Source organism: Sceloporus occidentalis, unplaced genomic scaffold (assembly GCF_023333645.1).
Source record: "Sceloporus occidentalis isolate IW3139 unplaced genomic scaffold, rSceOcc1.0.p SCAF_4, whole genome shotgun sequence".
Lineage (NCBI taxonomy): Eukaryota > Metazoa > Chordata > Lepidosauria > Squamata > Phrynosomatidae > Sceloporus > Sceloporus occidentalis.
The window spans coordinates 100,800,756-100,821,052 of NW_028316984.1; the positions used below are offsets into that span (position 1 = coordinate 100,800,756).

A 20,297-nucleotide genomic window follows, 5' to 3' on the forward strand; every position below is an offset into this window, starting at 1 on the left:
CTCAACAGTCATCCATGGCTTCAAAATATATTTACATATATTCCCAAAGCAAACATTGATTTTGCCAAGGTAGAGTAATGCTTAGGACTCTGAAGGCCAGGGAAATCTTGGGTAAGTCACACTCTCTCAGCCTCAGAGGAAGGCAAGGGCAAACCCCCTCTGAACAAACCTTGCCAAGGGAACCCCATGACAGGTCCGCCATAAGTCGGAAACGACTTGGAAGGCACACAACCGCAAACAACAACAACAACGACAACAACAACGTAAGGGACATTATTTTTTCTATGCCATTGCCTTTAACTGGGACTTGAGAACATCCACTGAGTCTGCTAGCGGTGGTCCTGGAACCAAACCCGAGCGGATACCAAAAAGCCTGTGGATCAGACCTTTTAAAAGAGAAAGGAAAGAAGGGAAAGTGAGAAAGGGAAAGAGAGAGAGAGAGAAAGTAGTAGCGGACAAATGCCGGCTTTGGCCACTGAGGGGCAGCATAGCGAGGATTTGCTTCGCCTGCGCCGCCTTATCACTTTCGCGGAGCAGAGGCTGGGGATAAAGTTGTCCCGAAAACTTTCAGCTTGCTCTGCCCCCCTCAATCGCGTCCGTCGGGGGGCGGCGGAGGGGCTGGAAGGAGGCAGCGAGCCCGGCGAGACGCAGCAGGGCTCCGCTCAGCGCACCATGAGCCCGGCTCCTTCCAGGGATCGCCCTGCCTCCAGCCGGGGATCGCTTGCTGCTGCTGCTGCCGCCGCCTCTCAACTCTCGCCGGAGGGCATGCAAACCGGCCTCAAAAGAACGCATCAGCCCTAAATTAAACGTATCTAGATCTACATCTATCTATATAGATATATATATATTCACAAAACAAAACCCTATATAGCCACGGGCTGATCCATAAAGCAGCCAATTACTGAACCTCTGGACAAAAACTTTGCCAGCTGGAAGGAAAGGATAGTGCCCAAAGCAATCGCAAAGTAAGTTCCCAGGAAGTATTTCTCTCTCTCTCTCTCTCTTTTGGCAGAGATGTTGTTGTTTTTCTGTTTGGTGTTTTCTCCTTAATCGTAAGGCAGCTGACTCGAGTAACACATTTGCCCTGACTTTTAGCGAAGCGTTTTGGGCTTTCTACTCGGGGTCTTCTTCCACAAGAGTTTTTTGCTTTTGGAGAAGGGTCTTTCTTGCACGTGTATCTCTCGCTTCCTCTCTCTCTCTCTCTCTCTCTCTCTCTCTCTCTCTCTGTGAAAGGTGGCCTGATGTAAAGATCTCGTTTCCACCTTTCAATACTGTCGAATATTTTAATATTGTTTGAACTGGAGGGGGGAGAGACCGCCGCTTCCAAACCCGGTTTGACACTTCGCTAGTAATGTGTATGTGTGTGTATGTGTGTGGTCTTCTGTTGTGTTTTTGTTGTGGGGGGGGGTGCCGTTCCCTCCCTCCCAAAAGGAAGAGTAGTTTGGAAAACTCTCACCAGAGAGAAGGAGAAGGAGAAAGGGATGAAGCAAGTAAAGAGCCTGCTCTGCTTGGCCGAGGGTTAAAACCGGGGTGACACCGGGTGTGTATCTGGGTGTGTGGCGTGGTTATATATATATGTGTGTGTGTGTATGTATATATATATAACCAGCACAGCTATATCCCCTGGCTGCGGGCAGCTGATTTGAGTTGCTCTGAAGCCACCGAGTTAATTCCATAGCCTTGAGCCACGGCAAAGTGGTGTCAAAGCGGATTAACTCAGCCGCGCGGATGCAGCCTCGGGTGTCTTTTGGTGGCTGGGCTGAGGACGAGGAGAAGGCGAGCTTTGGGGCCTTGGAGGGGTGAATCCGAGGCCCCGACATTGGCCTCTTTGCCCGGGTCTGGGCTGGGAGGGCGGCCGAGGGAAGGCCGGCGGAGGGCTGTTGTGTCTGGGCTCCTCGGAGCCTGCGGGCGGGAGATTAGCCTCCTCCTGCTCCTGCTCCTTCTCTTTCTTCTGGGTGTGTTCCCCCCAAAACGCCGACAAGGAAACTTTCCCCGATAAAAGAAGCCTCGCTTGGCCTGCTGTCTTGCAGATAAGGGCGAGAGGGTGGCTGCTGGCGCGTGGGTCCCTGGTCTGAGTGGGATGGGCAAAGGCTGAGCCTTAGTTTAATGCCAATGAAGAAAGGAAAGGGGGAGTATGTGTGGAGGAGGGAGGCTTAAAACTAGCTTTTTCCTTTGGATTTTAAGGGCCACCTGGTTGGAAATCAGCGAGAGTCTGCTTCTTCTTCTTCTTTCTTGTTATTGTTGCGGCCCTTCTATTTCCGACTTTAGTGGTAACCTTATCATAAGGTTTTCTTGTGTTTAACAGCGAATAGTTTTTCCCCTCTTGAAGAAAAGCCTTGGACTGGGGAGAGAGATTTGGCGGCTGAAGGGGAGAAGAGGGGTAAAAAGGTTAAAGAGAGAGAGAGAGAGAGAGGACAAAGAAAGATTGCATGGTTCCCTGAAATCCGTAGCGCAGTTAAAAGTGGTGTCAACCCGGGTTATCGCTGCCGTGTGGACGCGAAGATCCATTCCTTGCCTAGAAGTGTGTCCCGCTCCTTGCAGGAAAGGAAACCAGTTCTTTTCAATGCCCCAAAAACTAAGGAAAGCGCCATACAAAACTGAGGGTTCCTATAGATTTGCTGGTTTCTCTCTGCATGATGCCACCGCCACCGCCGCCGCCTCCCTTCGTTTGGAGTGAAGCGCCGGCCTCTCCGAAGCCAGGGCTTAAAAATAAAAAGCGACCCTCCTCCCCACTCCCTTCCCGGGTATTTTTAGGGAGGGACATATTTGCAAGAAAATAATTAGGTCCCTTCCTTGGATGGATGGCTGCTGAAGGAGAGGGACACCTGGCAGAGAGAGAGGGAGAGAGAGAGAGAGAGGAGAGGAACCCCCCCGCAAGCCTTTTCCCTTTAAAACGCCGGGCCTCCTCCTCCTCCTCCTCCTCCTCGAACGGCGTTTCTTATAATACATTCTTGGGCGAAGTGAGAAAGGCTGTTTGTAAAACAATCCCCTGCCTCGTCCCAGTGTTGGGTGAAGCTGATCCCCTAATGGCATTTTGTTTTGAACAGTTGCTGGACTTGGAAGTTCCCTCATAAGGTAAGGTGGCACTGGCTCGGAAAGGAGGTCCAAATGCCACACTTATAATTAGACTGCTGCCCATTCAGCACAATGTAGCCATTGCTATACTGGGAGATTATACATACATACATACATACATACAGGGATGCCTGGGTCGGGGCCTCTCTCAATAGGGCTGCATTGAGAATGAGCCAGTTCAACCACTTCCACTTGGGACTCCAATGGAAAAGAATAGGCCAGGGGAGAAGAAGAAGGGAAAGAAAGAAAACAATCCCTCTTTCTTTCTTTCTTTCTTTCTTCCTCCCTTCCCTCAGCTGGCTATGGAAAGCCAAAGGATATAAGGAAAGTCTTATTATATACAATGTGGCTGGGTTTCCTACATGAAAAAGGGCAACAACAACAACAAAAAGGGCCTTCCAAGTGTTTAAAGCACTTTTGGGGTGGAGTTGAGGGAAGAAGGGATGAAGAATGTGGTGTCAGGAATTAAGATGGCCTTCCTTAAGGCGGGATATAAATAAATTATTATTATTATTATTATTATTTAATTATTTACTTATTTTTTAAAGAGATAAAATGAAGGGGCCACCCAAGGATGGGACAAGGACACCTGTCCCTGAAATTTGGGCGGGAAGAAAAAAAGGAAAGGAAAGGAAAGGGTTTAGGCCTTGAGGGAGCTGCTGGACTGGTTTGGCCGCCTCAAGGCTGGAGAAGTAATGCGGTTTGGCACCACTTTAATGGCCACGGCTCCAGGCTATGGAATTCTGGGAATTGTAGTTTGTGGTGGCCCCAGAGCGGAGCGGAGCGGAGCCAAACCGCATTACTTCTCCCGTGCGGAGGTGAGGAAAGAAAGACGAAGAAGCCGCCCTTGTTGCCTGAGGGCACTTTGGCACCCTTCTTCCCAAGAGAGAGAGAGAGAGAGAATGAAGAGGGAAAGAGGAGTTCCTTCGCCCTCCTCAGCCCTTTCCCGCCAGCCTTTGGCTTCCTAAATTTCAGGAGAATTAGCCAAAGGCGCCCCAGTTTTAGGGTTAGGAAGCCGGAGAGGCCAAAGAAAGCGGCGAGTCCAACATAAGAACAAGAAGAATAAAAAAGAAGTCCCTGTGTCCAGGGTTTGGGAGGCGACTGAATGCCGGAGGGAGAGGAGGGATACCGGGGGAAGAAGGGGGCGGAAGGTCTGCGGAAGGGTCCGAGGGGTGAGGCGGCCCCCAAAAGAAGGGCTGGAGCTGAGGCACACACAGCTCACCTTCCTTTCCAGGGTGGACTCAGGGTGGGTGGGTGTATGTATGGTATGTTTGGGGTGAACGAGGGGACCAAGGGTGCCCTCACCTCAAAGGAGGACCAAAGCACCGCAAGATGGAGGACCTTCCAGGAAAATAAAAAAGTGCGACTTCACAAAACCCAAGCTAAAACTCCTCATATAAATATCAGGTTTCTTGGTCAGGTTCAAGATGGAGGGCATTTTAAACTTCCTCATGGGCAGAGAGTTGAAATGTAGGACGTGTCCTGGGAAAGTGTGTGTGTGTGTGTGTGAACCACCTTTCTTGGGCTGAAGACCCACCATCCATCCACTTTCCTTATTCACCCAGGCAGGCTTAGCTGCAGAGTTTGGGTGTTGCTTTCTCTTTCCTTTCCTTTCCTCTCCTTATTTGCCTTATTATCATATGCCCCAGTGACCTTAAGAGGGATGCTCAGGTGTGATAGGAGGGCTCTCTCTCTCTCTCTGCCGGGATCTAGCATATAAAGAGGTCACCTCACCCACTTTGCTCACAGCGTTCATAGCAGGCACAGGGATTGTAATATTGAACTGTAAGCGTGGGCATACACACACCTTACTGCACACACATATATATATTCCTGACATACATGTCAGGAATCCAGAGAGAGTGGAATATCAGTATGCAAAGGGTTCTTGTAGCACCTTTGAGACTAACTGTGTGGAAGAAGTTGTAGCATAAGCTTTCCTAGACTTGGTCTGTGCAAATGTCAGGAATGTGCAACTGTGATGTACCCAAGTATACTTTGGGCGCATATCCGGAGTCTGTCCGTACGCTCATATAACATGAGTTGGAAAATTAATGCATGTTTGTAAACCGTTTGGGGGCAATGGTCAGAAAAGTGTGGTAGAAATATGTCCCTTCAAATAAGTTCAGTCTCCTGTTTCTCTATCTGTCTCTCTCTCAGCTCTGAACACAGCGCATGCAGAGTGTTGGAGGTTGCGGCGTATGTGTGTATATAATACCATGCTGGCGTTTAATGTGGGCGTACGTGTTGGACTCCTAACTGTGCATACACTGTCAAAAGTCTTTGACAGTTGAAGTAAATGGAAGGAATGTTTCCAGTGCTGTGGCCAGCCTTAAAGTCTGAATGGCTTCAGGTTCAGGGGATGGGAAGCAGGGCTCTGCAAGAGCCAGGCCCTGTGCAGCTTAGCCACAACTCACCCTTATGCCCAGCTAAGCATCCAAGAGACTGTTTCCTATCTGATACAGACTGATTCAGTGGGAATGGTGTCTCTGTTACAAACTATTCCTCCTTAAAACAAGAGCAGGGCTCTTTTTAATAATAAAAACAAAGTTCACAGAATTATATTCTCTGAAAGATAATTGCAGCCATTTAAACTGAGCTATTCACCTGAGGCAAAGTGTACATTTTTTCCTTCTTGTTCCAGACTTGCACATATCCTACGTTTGTGACGTTTTGACCAAATCTGTTTTAATGAAGGGTTAATGAGTGTCAGTTTTGACCAATTCTTTCCTGGAATGAAAATGGAGGAAGGAGGGGGGGAGCTGAATTATTTTCGCATCCGTGCACCAGAAAACCTGGCAAAGAGATGGAGACCATTTATGATAGCACTGTAAATATCCTGTGGACATCTCTAAATCAGAACCACCTTATTTGCATCAAGGGCTTTACCCCCCTGGGAAATATCACTTTGTAAAGTGCATCTGTTAACCTTCTGTAGCTCATCTTTTAGTTCTAAAATGGATATGGGCCAGAATTGAAGGGTGGCTGGTGTTTACTTTCGGTAATTCGTCTTATGTGAAACGTAACTACATGTAGATAAGGAGTGATGCCATGCTTAACTCTTCCACCATCTGCGTAATAAATTCCTAGTGTGGTTACGGCGGGTGTATACTGTCTATGGGAGTAGTTTGTTTACGTATACGTGCAAAAGAGATGCTTCACAGTCAGTTCTGCATGGCGTTAGTTTTGGTCCTTTCAAATACCAATAGTAGATTGTCACTGTGAAATGCTCACTCAAAGTAAATTATTGGAACTTCCCACTGTGTAAATATGTTGAGGACCAGGGCTGGAACACAATAAAAAGCATCTTGTCAATGCAAATTTCTCCAGTCAGTGCTTTGGATCCTACATTCTGACATTTCTCCTGTTAGGGTTGGAGGTCTCTCTTCCCCTTGTTTGACTGCGATAAAAGCTTGCTAGCTAACAGCAGGCGAGGGCTTCATTCTAAATGAATATTGAAATCTTTTTGTTATTTAGCAATATTTATAGATTTCTGTTCTTGAGACTTAATATAAATGTATGCAAAGGAATTGTTATTACAGAATAAGGTTTCCCCTGGCTGTATTGAAGGTAGATTCATATTTATTAGGCGAACATGCCCTCATTTTAACGCGACACACAGATGTGACTAGAGAGATATGTATCAGTACGATATTTAGAACCTAAGACTATTATTTGAAGCACCTGAGCAGCCCACTTCTAGGCACGCTTTCCGAGATTTAAACCTGACTACAATTGAAGCCTTACATGCAAATATATTCAGATCCACGGGACTTCAGTTTTTATAGATTCATGAGGACTGAGATGTCAGATTATGTGGAGGAGATGAATTCAGTGTCATGGTTATTAGACAAGAATATGTCTGTTGGGAATTTTTTTTTTATAAAAGTGGATATTGATGTTTGTTATAATAATAGCAATTATTTAATTATGATTGTTTGCTTGCAAGTTGGCCATTGTTGACATTGCCATGAAAGATACTGTACTACTTTCTTATAGATGCAGTAGTTGTCTTGGAAAGTCATGAGTTACCTGGCATGATGAAACTGCTACACATACCCATCATGTATTCAACTATTCAGTGAAGTTTTAAATAATTCTCTTTCAATTAGTAGAACAGGATCTTGAAAAATGGATTTCTGTTAAAGAAACAAGAATCAGTACATACTGATTTTCCCCCACCTCCTTGCAGACTAGACAACTCTTCTATCGGTTTTAACCTGGCATGTTTTTTCTAAAGAAAGAGAGCCTTCTCACATTTTAAAATGTAAAACTAAAACTAGAAGTACTTACTCAGTGTAAGGCTAGTTAGGAAAACTTGTTTATTGATCAATCATAACATGGATGATCGCAGGACAAGCCATTCCAGCAGGTTAATGTTTTTTAAGGCTGTGATCCTGTACAGACACATTTGGGAGTAAGTTCCACTGAATACAGTGGCACAGAGTACGGGCTTAAAATGCATGCAATTGACTTAAAACTCATGCTGTAAAATATAGAAAGGTTCTAGAAATGAAGTACAGCTATTCCAGAATCGGGTGATTTGCAAGTACAGCAACATCTGCAAAGGCTTACCCTTAAGTAAGTGTAGCCTTATTTAAATATTTGGTAGAAAATGATCAAGGCATTAACAAGTATTAATAAAGGAGTGTTTATACCTGAAATTGCTACCTTTTTTTGGTAAAGCTAACCTGTTCATTACTAATGTACTGTGAAAATCAGAGTGATTGAAATAAAAAAAAATGTTTTGTGTATACTGCAAAAACTTAAACTACTGTGTGCTATGAAAGAATTTGTTAATGGAGGAAGGAGGAATATTTGCCCCACAGATGCAAATTTGTACCACAGGTACAAATAGATTTCTACCACAGGTTGAAAGAGAATTTACAAGCAAAGATATCTGAAAACGTTTAACGATCTCATTATATGACGGGATGTACGTCGTTTCAAGGAAAGCCTATTTTTCATAAGAGCAAATAGTATTGTAGCGTTTGCTGTTTGCGACGTACACTGCAGAGGTGCTTAGTTTTATTCTTTCTTCGGTGCACCGGGAGAAGACTGTGCAAAACCGCAGCATCTCAGAAATGCTGTATTGATTGGATTCTTAACTTGAGGCTCTTCATATCATTGCTCAAAATATCTAACTTTACACCAATATTAGCCATTCTTTTTATAGTGACACTGTGCTTAGTAAAAAAACTTCTAAGCACTGAGGTCAGGTGTTGAGATTGGATTCTAGTTTATTTTTTATGAATCAGATAAAGATTTCTGTGCATGAGACCGTATGTGAAGATGAGAGAACAAGAACATTTCCATATCAAAGGCAATATATCTGAAGCAGCATAGTAATTAAAATGCAGTGGTTTGGACTCTGTGCTATCACTTAGGCAGAGCATTGTTGGGCTCTTGTGCAGAATGCTGCCGATTGCCTCTCGCAGACTTAGAAATATACTTGCAATTTTGCACAAACATTTATGCCAGTCCACACTTTTCTGTGGATAATTTGTAGTTCATCCAAACCATTCAAAGCCAGAGCATTTATTTTTTGCTTTTTTATTTTTTTGGAGCAACCCCCTCATTATGGCTTTTGTGCATAAACTATTTTTATTCTGGTTGTTTGTATTTCTTCTTTCCAGAATGATGGCTTGTTTATATTCAGATTCTCTTTATATTTCCTAAGACTTCCCTCTCTCAAGTCTTTCTGTATATTTTGTGCGATGGTATTTGATGATTAAGAAAAAAAAAATCCTCTCTAATGTTGAGGTCAAAACTGAATTCTATTCATGGCCTAATTATAGTAAGCATGAAAAGATACATGTTGCATTTTAGAATAAACCCACTCCATGAGCTGGAGAGTTTTTCTTTTAAAAGGTATGTGCAATTACTAGTTCTGACTAATCCTTACAGAATGCAAAGAGAATGAGCAAGTTACTTGCAAGAATGCATGGACACACCTTTTCACAACTGTTTTTACCTTTGTTTATATTGGTGAGAGAGTTAAAGTTTTTTTTTAAAAAATTCTACTGTTCATTAACAGATTATTTCAATAGGAAAGCAAACAAGCAATATTGACTAGGTTTGTTACTTTCTCCCTGACAGTCATTTTTATTAATTTTATAAAGCCTTAGTGGCTGCTTTTTAAGCCTTTAAGATGATTGAATTAAAATAATAGTTTGATTTGGATTTTTGGATTAAGTGAGAAAAACAAGTGAACTAACTTTAGTAGAAAGGCCATATATCACAATTTTCATGTTAGGATGTTCACTTTCAGAGGTATGGCCCAAATCCAGCACTGGATGGGATGAAGCTACTCAACTACATTCCCCTGAAGGTTTCAACTAGTTCATATACTTTCCTCTCCTCCTCCTCAATAAATTGGAGTGAAATACAGTGGACAGTGGGAGGAACCTTGTTCGCCAGCTTTTCTATTCACTTGCTTTTGAATTATCCATATATTTCCCTCTATGTAAGAAAAGAAAATTTATATGAGGTCACTCTTTGATTTGCGTTTCAAAGATCCTGCACTGGTCAGTGCATTCATTCTCTCTTGTGTCACCAGTAAAGTAATGGCGGATTCACACAACAACAGTTTCTTCTCTCACTGTCAAGGGTTTTGTTTCCCCAAATGACTTCTTAATCAGAGAGCTTTGTAGAACTAGGTCAGGCGAAGGCTCATCAAATCTATATGTTCATCATGTTGCAGAACAATGCAGGCGAGGGGTTGCCTGTTTGAGGCTTGCTGAGCTTGTGTTGATTCATAATCCTAATGTATGTCAGATCATTCACATGACTCCTTGAGCCATGAAGCACATGGTGGATGATTGTAAAAAATGAACTTGTGATCCAGAGAAAATCGTTACAGTCACGTGAATCCACCTTTGGCTTCAGTTAGTGTGTGATGCTGCAGGCTGTTTTACAAACAGAGTATTTTTTTTTTGGGGGGGGGTCTTCTGGATGAAAGGTGTTAAGGTGCATATGGGATTTTGTTTTCATGGACCCAGATAGTTACAAAAGGTTTAGGACATTCAGTCTCTTATCTTATGAGCTGATTCAGAAAGCATGGTTCAATCTTCTGGAGGATGAACTACATATAGGGTTCCAAGCCTGATTCTTGTTATGTTTGTACTTAATTATGTTCGTACTGAGTTGCTGTTATTTTTTAAAATGCAGATTTTCATAGATTTTCACCCCTCACTATTTAATTTGATACACTGCTACATTTTCTTCTCCATCCCAATTAAAAAAACAACAACAACCCTCTTTACTGTTTTGCTCTTTTGTATGATTCACTGGTGGTGATCTGAAACTTCCATTTATTTGTAATTCTTCACATGAAAGTTTGTGGCTCATTTCCAAATCTTTGCAACATAAGCCTTTGCAGTAAGGCAGTGCTTCTCAATTATTTTCTGTCATGCCCCCCCTAGGAAGAAGAAAACATTTCGCGCCTCCCGCGCGACTGTAAATAGTATCATTTGTCTATAAAATTGTCATAAGTACACCTCTGCATAACAGAGCCTCGCGCCCCCCCGGGGGCCCCGCCCCACTATTTGAGAAAGGCTGCAGTAAGGAAAATTACTACCCAGAAAATACTCAGAAACACTGGGTATTTTATCTCTGTTTCACCAATTATGTCTCTCAGGATCAAGTTCATGGCATTTGAGCTGATGCTGCTGAGGTGTCCTTCTAAGGGTAGTTCCCTGTGACACTGCTTAGCCTGCAAGCCAATTCTGGGACTTTCTGAGACTCCAGCACCATGTAAGATACTCCAGTTTAAGGGACAAAACTAGCCATGTCCTCGTGTGTGGAAAAATCACTTGCATGCACCTACTTAATTGTTTAGACTTTTGCCATGATCTTCAATGAAGTTGAGATGAGGCAGCATTGGTAGCATAGAGGGCAACTATGAGCCCAAACAGAAAAAATAAAGCTGCTTCTGGTCACTTTAGAGTTATTCTGTTTAAACGACACACACATCTTAAGAGGCCAGAAGTTGCACCAGTGTGGTTTTGGTGCAGTTTCCAGCCTCTTAGGATGCATGCATCATTTAAATAGCATACCCCCAAAGTGACCCGAAACAGCTTTATTTTGGCCTGTCTGTCCAGGCCCTATATTCTCTGGATAACATTGAATTCTTATTGCTCCATTCTTTCTCTTCTAAAAATGACAGTGGAAAAGCCTGATCTGATCTTATGCTGGTTTATCTCTGACTGTGAATATCTGTATGAACAGATCCAAGTAACCAAGACACTGACTGAACATTTCCCTTTTGTTACTTGCTTCTCTGCTTAATGTGCCTGTATGGTACATTTCCGATGAGGAGAGAGATCCTTACAATGGCCCACAAACTACAACAGCCTTGGCACATGAAGTATTCATGTATATAAACAGAGAAGACATTTTCTTGCTGCTGGCATTAGTGTAGAGCATGGAAGTAAGGTATCTATTTTTAACTTGGACAAGCAGCTTAAAAATGCATAATTGATTGAATAGCTCAAATTCCCTTCTAACTTTTTCTTTAATATACAAACTTTGAAGCATTTTCACCCCTACTCCCTTGAACCCACAACCATGCCTTTAAAAACCATCCATATTTGTTTCCTTTAAAAATTATTTTTAGTCATTTTAATAGCTGCATTGAGCTATCAGTTAATCTCAGAGTGAACCCAAATGATTTCATGTTTTGGCTTTGAAAATTTTGTGACCAAAGGTATGCTTTGAAATATTTTGTGACCAAGGGAACATCTTTTAAACTTTCCGATGTGGGTGTCTGAGAAGAAATGGAAGGTGGGAGGGGCCATATGTATGCTGATCTTTCTGCTACTTGTTTCATTCTCCATAAAAGAATTAGAAAGGGGAAGGTGGGGAGGGACAATGTTGCACATGTTCAACATCAAAGAGAAAAGTTGCCATACTTGCAGCCTTAAGCATGAAGTCACTAGTGTACTTCCTAATTACAGTACAAACCTGCGGCGGTTGTGTAGAATTGAGCTTCTGTGGATTGGTGTGGTAACTTCATAATGGAGGTACACCGTTTCTGCTCAATGCATTTTGGCTCTTCCGAATGACTGTTACTAATTTGGGTTGACAATGACTTGTTCTTTAGGTTGAACTACAACAAAACAGAAAGGGAAAGAGATTACTTATTTAAAGGAAAAGGAAAAGCTAGTTATTGACCTAGCAAAAAGGGGGAGAAAGTGGCAAAAGCGTAGGCTTCACTACTCATTAGTGGTATTTGTTATGATTTATGGCATATATTTCCCATGAACAGAAAATGCAACTTGCTCCAGACTGCTCTGCTTTTTCTCAGTCTCATTGACTTCTAAGCCACTGAGGGATTTTTTTCTTTTTCTTAAATGCATTATAATCCTACTCAGAACAACCTTTCTTACTCCTGAGAAAACATGCATAGGATGGCAGGCTTTAAGATTACATCAAAAATTAGCACTCTCTTCTCTTTGAAAACACACATTCAAATAACAATATACAAATTGTTGCTAACTTGTATTCATAGGTAAAACAATCTATTAGAAGGCAGAAGAAAAGCAGCTTTTTGCTTCAGGCTGAGCAGCATGCTTCTGCATCTGGAATAAATGAGAACTTATGAAAGATAAGGGATGGGCATGTTCAAAAAGAAGAAAAAGGAGAAGAGAAGCTGGGGGCTAATAAAACATTCTCAAACGTGCCTACACTTAGCCTTTTGCAGCACTAACAATAGGTCAAGAAGCACTGGTTGTTTCTGCAGGCATTACTCAAGAATATGTGATTGTTTCTCATTATTTTTCTCTCCATGCAGACACACACATACACACAAGTACACACACTCTTTAAGTATAGATATGTATGATCATACTCTCTCTGTACCTTCTGTCCGTATGGAGCAAGCTTGTTTTCTGTTGTTCCTGAGTCTAGAACATGGATTCAAGGCCATGGATTCAAATTAGAAAAAAAAAGAGATTCCACCTAAACATTAGGAGGAACTTCTTTACTGTAAGAACTGTTAGACAGTGGAATAGATTGTCTTGGAACGTTTGGGAGCGAGGGGCTTTCCATCTTTGGAGTTCTTTAAACAGTGGTTGAATAGCCTTCTCTCAGGAGTGTTTAACTGTGTATTCCTGCATGGCCAGGAGTTGATCTAAATGGCCCCAGCCCTTTCAACTCTAAAATTCTACCCTGAAATCATGTGCCATAGAGTAATGTTTCTAGAAATCTTTTAGTACATATTATTCTTCTTTGGTGCTCTTTCTAATTGTTCACACTTTTGTAGACAGCTATCTAGTTGCAGGAGAAATGAGTTCTTTCTTGTGGTCTCTGTGATGCACACATATGGGATTCTTTGTGCCTTTGAAGACTGTCTCTGGAAACTTCTAGAGGAAGCTCTCTTTGGCTGAAGGCTCGTCTTCCTCCACAGTGCATATGCACAGTATGGGCCCTGCTCTAACATCCTCAGTTCTCTTTCATTCACCTTCATGGTTGCAACATAGGGAACTTTGGCCTGTTACAGACTGCCAAAATAAAGCTGCTTCGGGTCTCTTTGGAGGTATGCTGTTTAAATGATGCATGCATCCGAAGAATCCAGAAGCTGCACCAAAAGCTGCACTCCAGTGCTTAGGAATGGAGTGTGGCTTTGGCGCGACCTCCGGACTCTTAGGACCCATGCATCATTTAAACAGCATACCTCCAAAGAGACCTGAAGCAGCTTTATTTTGGCAGTCTGTAACAGGCCTTTGTGTGTTAGCTACTCTTCTCTGGTGTATGGTATCTACACCATACTTTAAGAGGAGCATCTCTGGTGGAAAGTAGACCCCCAGATGGAGAGCCATTCTAAGTGTCTCCTCTCCTTGGGTGGGGCCCACATTGTGGATAAGTGCTCCCATTGTAGAGCCTTCTCCCACCAGGCTTGTTGGAACAGGGCTTTGTGCCTTGCTGAGATCTTTAACTGTTTTTATATGCTCAGTTGTATTGAAAAATGAACTCTAAAGAATACTGATAGGAAAACAAATGACTTAACACCAGTAAGGCTATCTTATCTGTATTCAGTCATGTGTGTTTGTTTATCCAATATTTCCTTTCTGTGAAAATGCCATGCAAAAGTAGAGCTTTTTAAAAGTTTTCACCTCTGGTATTTGTGGAAAAGAAAATTGCTTATAGTTGTCAGTGTTCCAGGTAACATGAATTTATTAATTCTAATTTTTAAACCTGCCTCCTAGCTAAAGCCTTTCAAGGTGCTGAACATACAAGTCAAAACATATACAACTCAATTAAAAACAATTAAAAATGACAGAAAACAACTGACTGTAAAATCAGAATAACTTCATCAGGCCAATCGGCCAGATGCTTTTCCTGAAAGAAAGGTTTCTCAAAGCCTTCCTAAACAACTTTAGCAACCTGATCTAGCAAGCTTCTCTTGCTATAGCCTTCTTTCAGACATAAAGACATGATACCTGGAGCACTGTTTTCTCAGCTTATTGCAAAGCAGGTGTTGTTGGTGAATGTGTATCATAACAGCAAATTTATGATGTATGTAAAAGTAGTATAGGCTTGGAAAAGTGAAGGAGAAATGAATAAATAAGAAAATGAAATGAACAGCCTCAGTAGCAACTGGGTTGAAATTGTACCAAAATGAGAAGGAAAAGAATGGCTTAATGAAGAAGTGGCTTTACAGTGAAGAGGAGAAAAAGAAGGAGAAGGAATAGATAATAGAAAAATGAAGATAAATGTTACGCTAACTTGGAAATCAGCTTGCTTTTCCCCTCTTCTAATACCAGGAAGGGATGGCACTGGTTAATTGCAGTTAGCTTCTAGGAACAGAGAATCCATCCCCTTTCCACATAATATTGTAATGGTTATCTTTGTAATAGTTTGCACTAGTCAGCTAAGTAAAATGGATGATACATATAGTTTAGTCTCTGTGAAAATACAGCAGGATTTGATTTGGAGAAATGTGTGGGCATGGGCATTGCACTTGGTCAAGTTCTCTGTTCTTTGCTAAGAAGGTAATTTTAGTCTGTTACTCATTACAATGTTTTATTTGGATTAGCCAGAGATGGGGAAAAAAGATGTCATTTATTGTATTTCTTGGTTGTACCATTTCTGTGGACTAGGGGGAGGAGAGAAATTTCTTGTGAAAAGACTGGACTCTGGCTGCTGCTACACAAACTGCAGAATTAATAATAATAATAATAATAATAAATTTTATTTCTACCCCGCCCTTCCAAAAAATGATCAGGGCGGCTTACAAAGTTATAAAAACATTACAATACAGGTTAAAAATTCAATAAACAATTAAAACCATTATTACAAAGACAGGAACAGGAAACGATAAGATAAAAAATACATATATCAGGGGCAGAAGAAAAATGCAAAACGTTCATCGATCCAGGGTCAGAAAGGAAAAGGGGGCAGGAAAAACAAACAAGCAAATTAAGGTGGGAAGGCCAGCCAGAATAGATATGTTTTCAGCTGTTTTTTAAAAACATCTAATGAGGCGGCGGAGTGAAGCTCTGCAGGGAGCTTATTCCAAAGTAAAGGGGCAGCAGTGGTAAAAGCCCTCTGTGAGGTCCGAGTAAGATTAGACCTAGGGACCTCCAACAATTTAGTCCCAGATGTTCTGAGTGTGCGGGGTGGATTATGTGGGGAGAGACGGTCCTCCAAGTACCCTGGGCCCAAGCCATTTAGGGCTTTATAGGTCAAAACCAACACCTTGTATTGAGCTCGGAAGCGAATAGGCAGCCAGTGAAGATCTTTTAAGATAGGTGTTATATGGTCCGACCTGGAGCTACCAGCGACCAATCTGGCTGCCATATTCTGCACTAATTGCAGCTTCCGAGTTTGGTACAAGGGTTGCCCCATGTAGAGCGCATTGCAGAAGTCCAATCGAGAGGTTACCAAAGCATGTACAACAGATTCTAGGTCCTTTCGGTCCAGGTAGGGACGCAGCTGGCGTATCAGCCGAAGCTGATAACAGGCACTCCTGACCGTCGCATCCACCTGAGAAGTCAGCTGGAGCGACGAATCAAGGAGTACTCCCAAGCTGCGCACCGAGTCCTTCAGGGGGAGCGTGACCCCGTTCAGGGCCGGGTGACAGATCTCACCACCAGGAACCGGGGAGCCTATCACCAGTACTTCCGTTTTCCCTGGATTCACACTGAGTTTGTTCTCCCTCATCCAGCCCATTACTGACGCCAAGCAGGCATCTAGAGGAGAGATGCCAACCTTAGTTACTGCATCAGTCGGAGACATAGAGAAAATTATCTGGGTGTCATCAGCGTACTGATAACACCGCGCCCCATGTCTCCGGATGATCTCTCCCAGCGGCTTCATGTAAATGTTGAATAGCATAATGCAGTTTGACTCTGTTTTAACTGCCATGGATCAATGCTATGGTATTCTGGGATGTGTAGTTCTGTGAGATATGTAGCCTTCTCTGTCAGAGTGCTCTGGTGCCACAACAAACTACCCAGGATTCCATAGCATGGAGCCATGACAGTTAAAGCGGTGTCAAACTGCTTTATTTCTGCAGTGCAGATAAGACCTCAGTCTCCTGTATCTTTGAAATCTGTGGACAGAAACTGGCCCATCTTCAGACTCATTCTCTAATTGGAATATTTTACAGGGTACATCTTAGAAGGCAGTGAGCTATTTATTAACTTTTCTTCCACTTCAGATTCTGCTGTCTGTGTAGAATAAAGCCAGTTGGAGTGGGACCTGCAACAAACTATTTCAGTGTGAAATACTTCTATTCAGGATCCAGGCTGTTCCACTCCATTCTCCGTCACCACATGGATTTGCCTTCCATTCTCCTACAGTCAGTATTCTGTGCTCACCAGACATGCTGTGACCTGTGTGGGTCATTTCCCACCCCATGTATTTGGGCTTTTCCCCATTCTATATGTCTTTTTTCTGGGGTGTGTGATGTTGTGGAGATACATTTGGATCTAATTCTAGACACATTCAGTAAATGCCAGCTTCTGCATCTCAGCCCTGGGTAGTTTCCTCCCACGGGACAGTTATCAGACTAACACTTTACGCATCTGTACACTTCTGGACTCATATTGAACTCTGAACTTGAAAGTCCAAGACAAGTTGCAAATTTTAAAGCATTGCTATTATTTCCTTTACCAATGGAGATCAAACTTATGTCCAAAAGAATTATTTTTGGGTCAGTGTTGGAACTTTTCCTGTGGAACACACATTGATGTATTTAGAAAACACATTAAAATTTTAATTTGCTAGCAGGCACTTAGAAGTAGCTGTGCTAGTTGTGATTCTGCTGTTCATTTGGGCTGTTTGAAAGATTATTGCTTATGTTTGTTTGTTTGTTTTTTTAAAAATCTGTCCCATCATTTATATACTATCTTTCCTAACAAAATCAAGACAAAGAAAGAAAAGAAAAATAAGAAAAGGATATATAGATTAAAAAATCACAATGCAGTTAAAATAGTACGAACAAGAGGAAACTAGCAGCAAAAGACAAGCAGATGAAAAAAATAAGTTTACAATTATATGGGATTTTTGTAACTCCTTTCTTAATTTATATATTTATTTGCATGGAAATTGCATGCTGTTTTAATTTTTAAAAGCCATATTAAGGGTATTTCATACTAAAGGGCAGAGTAGAACTCTTAAATACGTAAATACTGTACTTAGCAGAATTTGGAACTTGATTTTGAACACACTGTTGCTGTGATTCATGCTAAACAATTTGAGTGGTTTGCATTGCTCACATCCATAAAACTTTAAGCATATATTTAATCCATTTTCTAGCATATGATCATTTCTGCAGTCTGAATGTGTAGGAAGAGAAACTCCAATTTTTCTTACAGGCTCTACAGTTTAAATGATTAGCTTCTTAGTTAGGTAAGACTATACATGCTTACTTATGAGTAAAACTCCATTAAACCCAGTGGGATTTTTGTGTAAGTACACACATGATTGTTCTGCAAGCCTTTCAGGTCTTGTTTTTGTTAGCAAATCATGGCTATGTTGCAGTAGATACGGCTTTGGTTGCATAGCTATTGCTTAAGTGTGCTGTTAAAATATGCTTGGAATGTGGCTCATTGTGCCTTTGTTGATAGAAAATGAGGTATGCCTATGCAGGTATTGCTAGATATAACTAGTTTGAGTAGGAAGGCAGATGGACAAGTGGCTCGAGACACAGCAAGATGGAAGTTTTATTCATAATTTAATTACGCTGTCTCTTCTTCTCCCTGTACTTCTTGTATTCTCTATTTGAGGTACATTCATATCCACAAAATACAGTAGTGTGTATCCACTTCAGATCAAGACTGCAGTACTTTATCTCTGTAAGGAAGCCACATGACTGAGGCATTATTATTACTACCACCATTTCTCTGCTGTGCTAGAAAGAACAGCAGCTCCTATTCCTTATTCCATTACACTGGAAAGAGGTAGCATGTCTGCTTGCTTTGGAATGTATCCTTGCAATATCACAAATCATTCTAAACACACAACTAAAACAAGGGCAGTAATTAGTAAAACCAGCCCAATTTTCCTACCCAAAGACTGATTTCATTTAAAAAAAAATCTTTACAACCTGCTGAAAAAAAGGAAGGGGGAGAGTTAAGAATTTCTCCTGGAGTTCTAGAGATAAAAGGCCACCACTGAAGAGGTCTTGTTTTGTGCAGCATCTGGCAAATCTGTGTACAGGGTCTCTGATGAATTTCTCTAGTGCCTGGTACTTATATCGGAGCTTCTGAGGAATCATGGAAATATCATTTTAAAAAATGGTAGATAAAATGAACAGAGAGCCCTGAGATATGTTCCCCTTGCTACGCTATCCCCATGCACCAATTTCTCAAATCTACACCAGCCATGCATACATTTTTTTGTACAAATATGCTGTTTTGAGAAACACAAGTGGTTGTGTGTGTGTGTGGGTGTTTATTTTTTTGTGCAAAACCATCAGTTTTGCACAAAAATAATGTTTGTGCGAACATTGTTTTTGGGAATAAAAATGTTGGTTTTTTGTACAAAAATTTGGGAGTTTACAACAAAAACCACTTTTTAAAGCCTCCCCATGATTTATACATAAAACCACGTGTATTTCTGTGCAAAAATAATTTCCTAATTTACTCCAGGATAGGCAAATACTGGGTGAAATAAATATGTGAGTTTTTTTGCTGTAATACTATGGGGGAGAATACTATGGAAATGATTCATCCTAACATACAAGGGCCAGTTAGCTGCAAATTTACATCCCTTTCTCAGCTAGGTGAATGAGTGCAGCAAATTAGCATGCAAGAATAATAATGAAAATAAAAGTTTTCTACCCTTTCATGATACCCATAATCTGCTGCAAAGACAGTGATATAACCATCTTGTTTCTTGCTATATGGGGGGAAAGTGGCATAAACGGAGTGTGTAATGGTGCCTTGAATCTTACTTGTGGAGGAGTAAAACTTCAAGGAGCTCACTCATTTTGTTTCCTTCAGTGCAGAGTCCCTGGATTCAAGCTTCTCTCTTGGACAGGTGATTCAGGAGCTTTTGTTCATACTGCTTATCAATCCTGTGGCCGAAGAGTTTCTATTGTCCATTCAGAGTGAGGAAAGTACCCCACATTTTCAAGTCCTTTTCTCCTAAAGCTTCCCAAGACCCCAGTTTCAAAAAATTGTGCATGATTGCTCGATTATTTTATGCACAAGCCCCAAATGAGATGGGCGCCTGTTTCTCATCCTGCAGAATCCCAGTCTCCATCCAAACATCTCATTTCTGGCTCTAGTTTGGTTTGGCTGTAAATGGTCACTAGACATAGAGACACAGTGTCACTTCTGGTGTGACTGGGTGTGCTGGTGCAGCTGGTATGGGGCTTGTGGAAGCCCCTCATGTGCATGCACACCCCACCCCTGCCATAGTGCTTCAGCAGTTGAAGGAGCATGCCATCCTATAGACATAGCATGATTCTCCCTGGACAAATGCTTGTTCCTTCAATAAACATTGCTAAATGAACTTTTCCTCTTAGTCTTACAGCCAAACCCTTTCTGGAATGAAAAGGTCTTTGTCTGCCACCAGAAGGACAACAGGAAGGGTACAAGAATAGCCTCTCAAAGAAGGGAGTTGTACCGCTTGGAAGCAGCCACTTAGAAGGCCTTGTCTTGCCTTGCCTTCACCAGATGAGCTCCAGAGGATGATGGAATCAAAAGGAAGGCTAAATGGGTTGTTGCTCTTTACTTTCTTTTGGGTAATGAGGACATATCTAAGGGGTC

The 20,297-nt window shown here is 41.9% G+C and overlaps 1 protein-coding gene across 7 annotated transcripts in view; it reads left to right on the forward strand.

Annotated features, from left to right (window-relative positions):
* Positions 1–215: 215 nt before the first annotated feature.
* The window catches only part of SOX6 (SRY-box transcription factor 6), a 582,676-nt gene continuing 562,594 nt past the window's right edge, over positions 216–20,297 (forward strand). For 6 of the 7 annotated variants that reach the window (XM_089521087.1, XM_089521089.1, XM_089521086.1 and 3 more), the window contains exon 1: positions 546–965. The gene's annotated coding sequence lies outside the window, so the exon portion shown is untranslated. Of the gene's footprint in view, positions 264–545; positions 966–20,297 lie in introns of those variants that run through there. The other variant, XM_089521088.1, reaches the window with a different exon arrangement.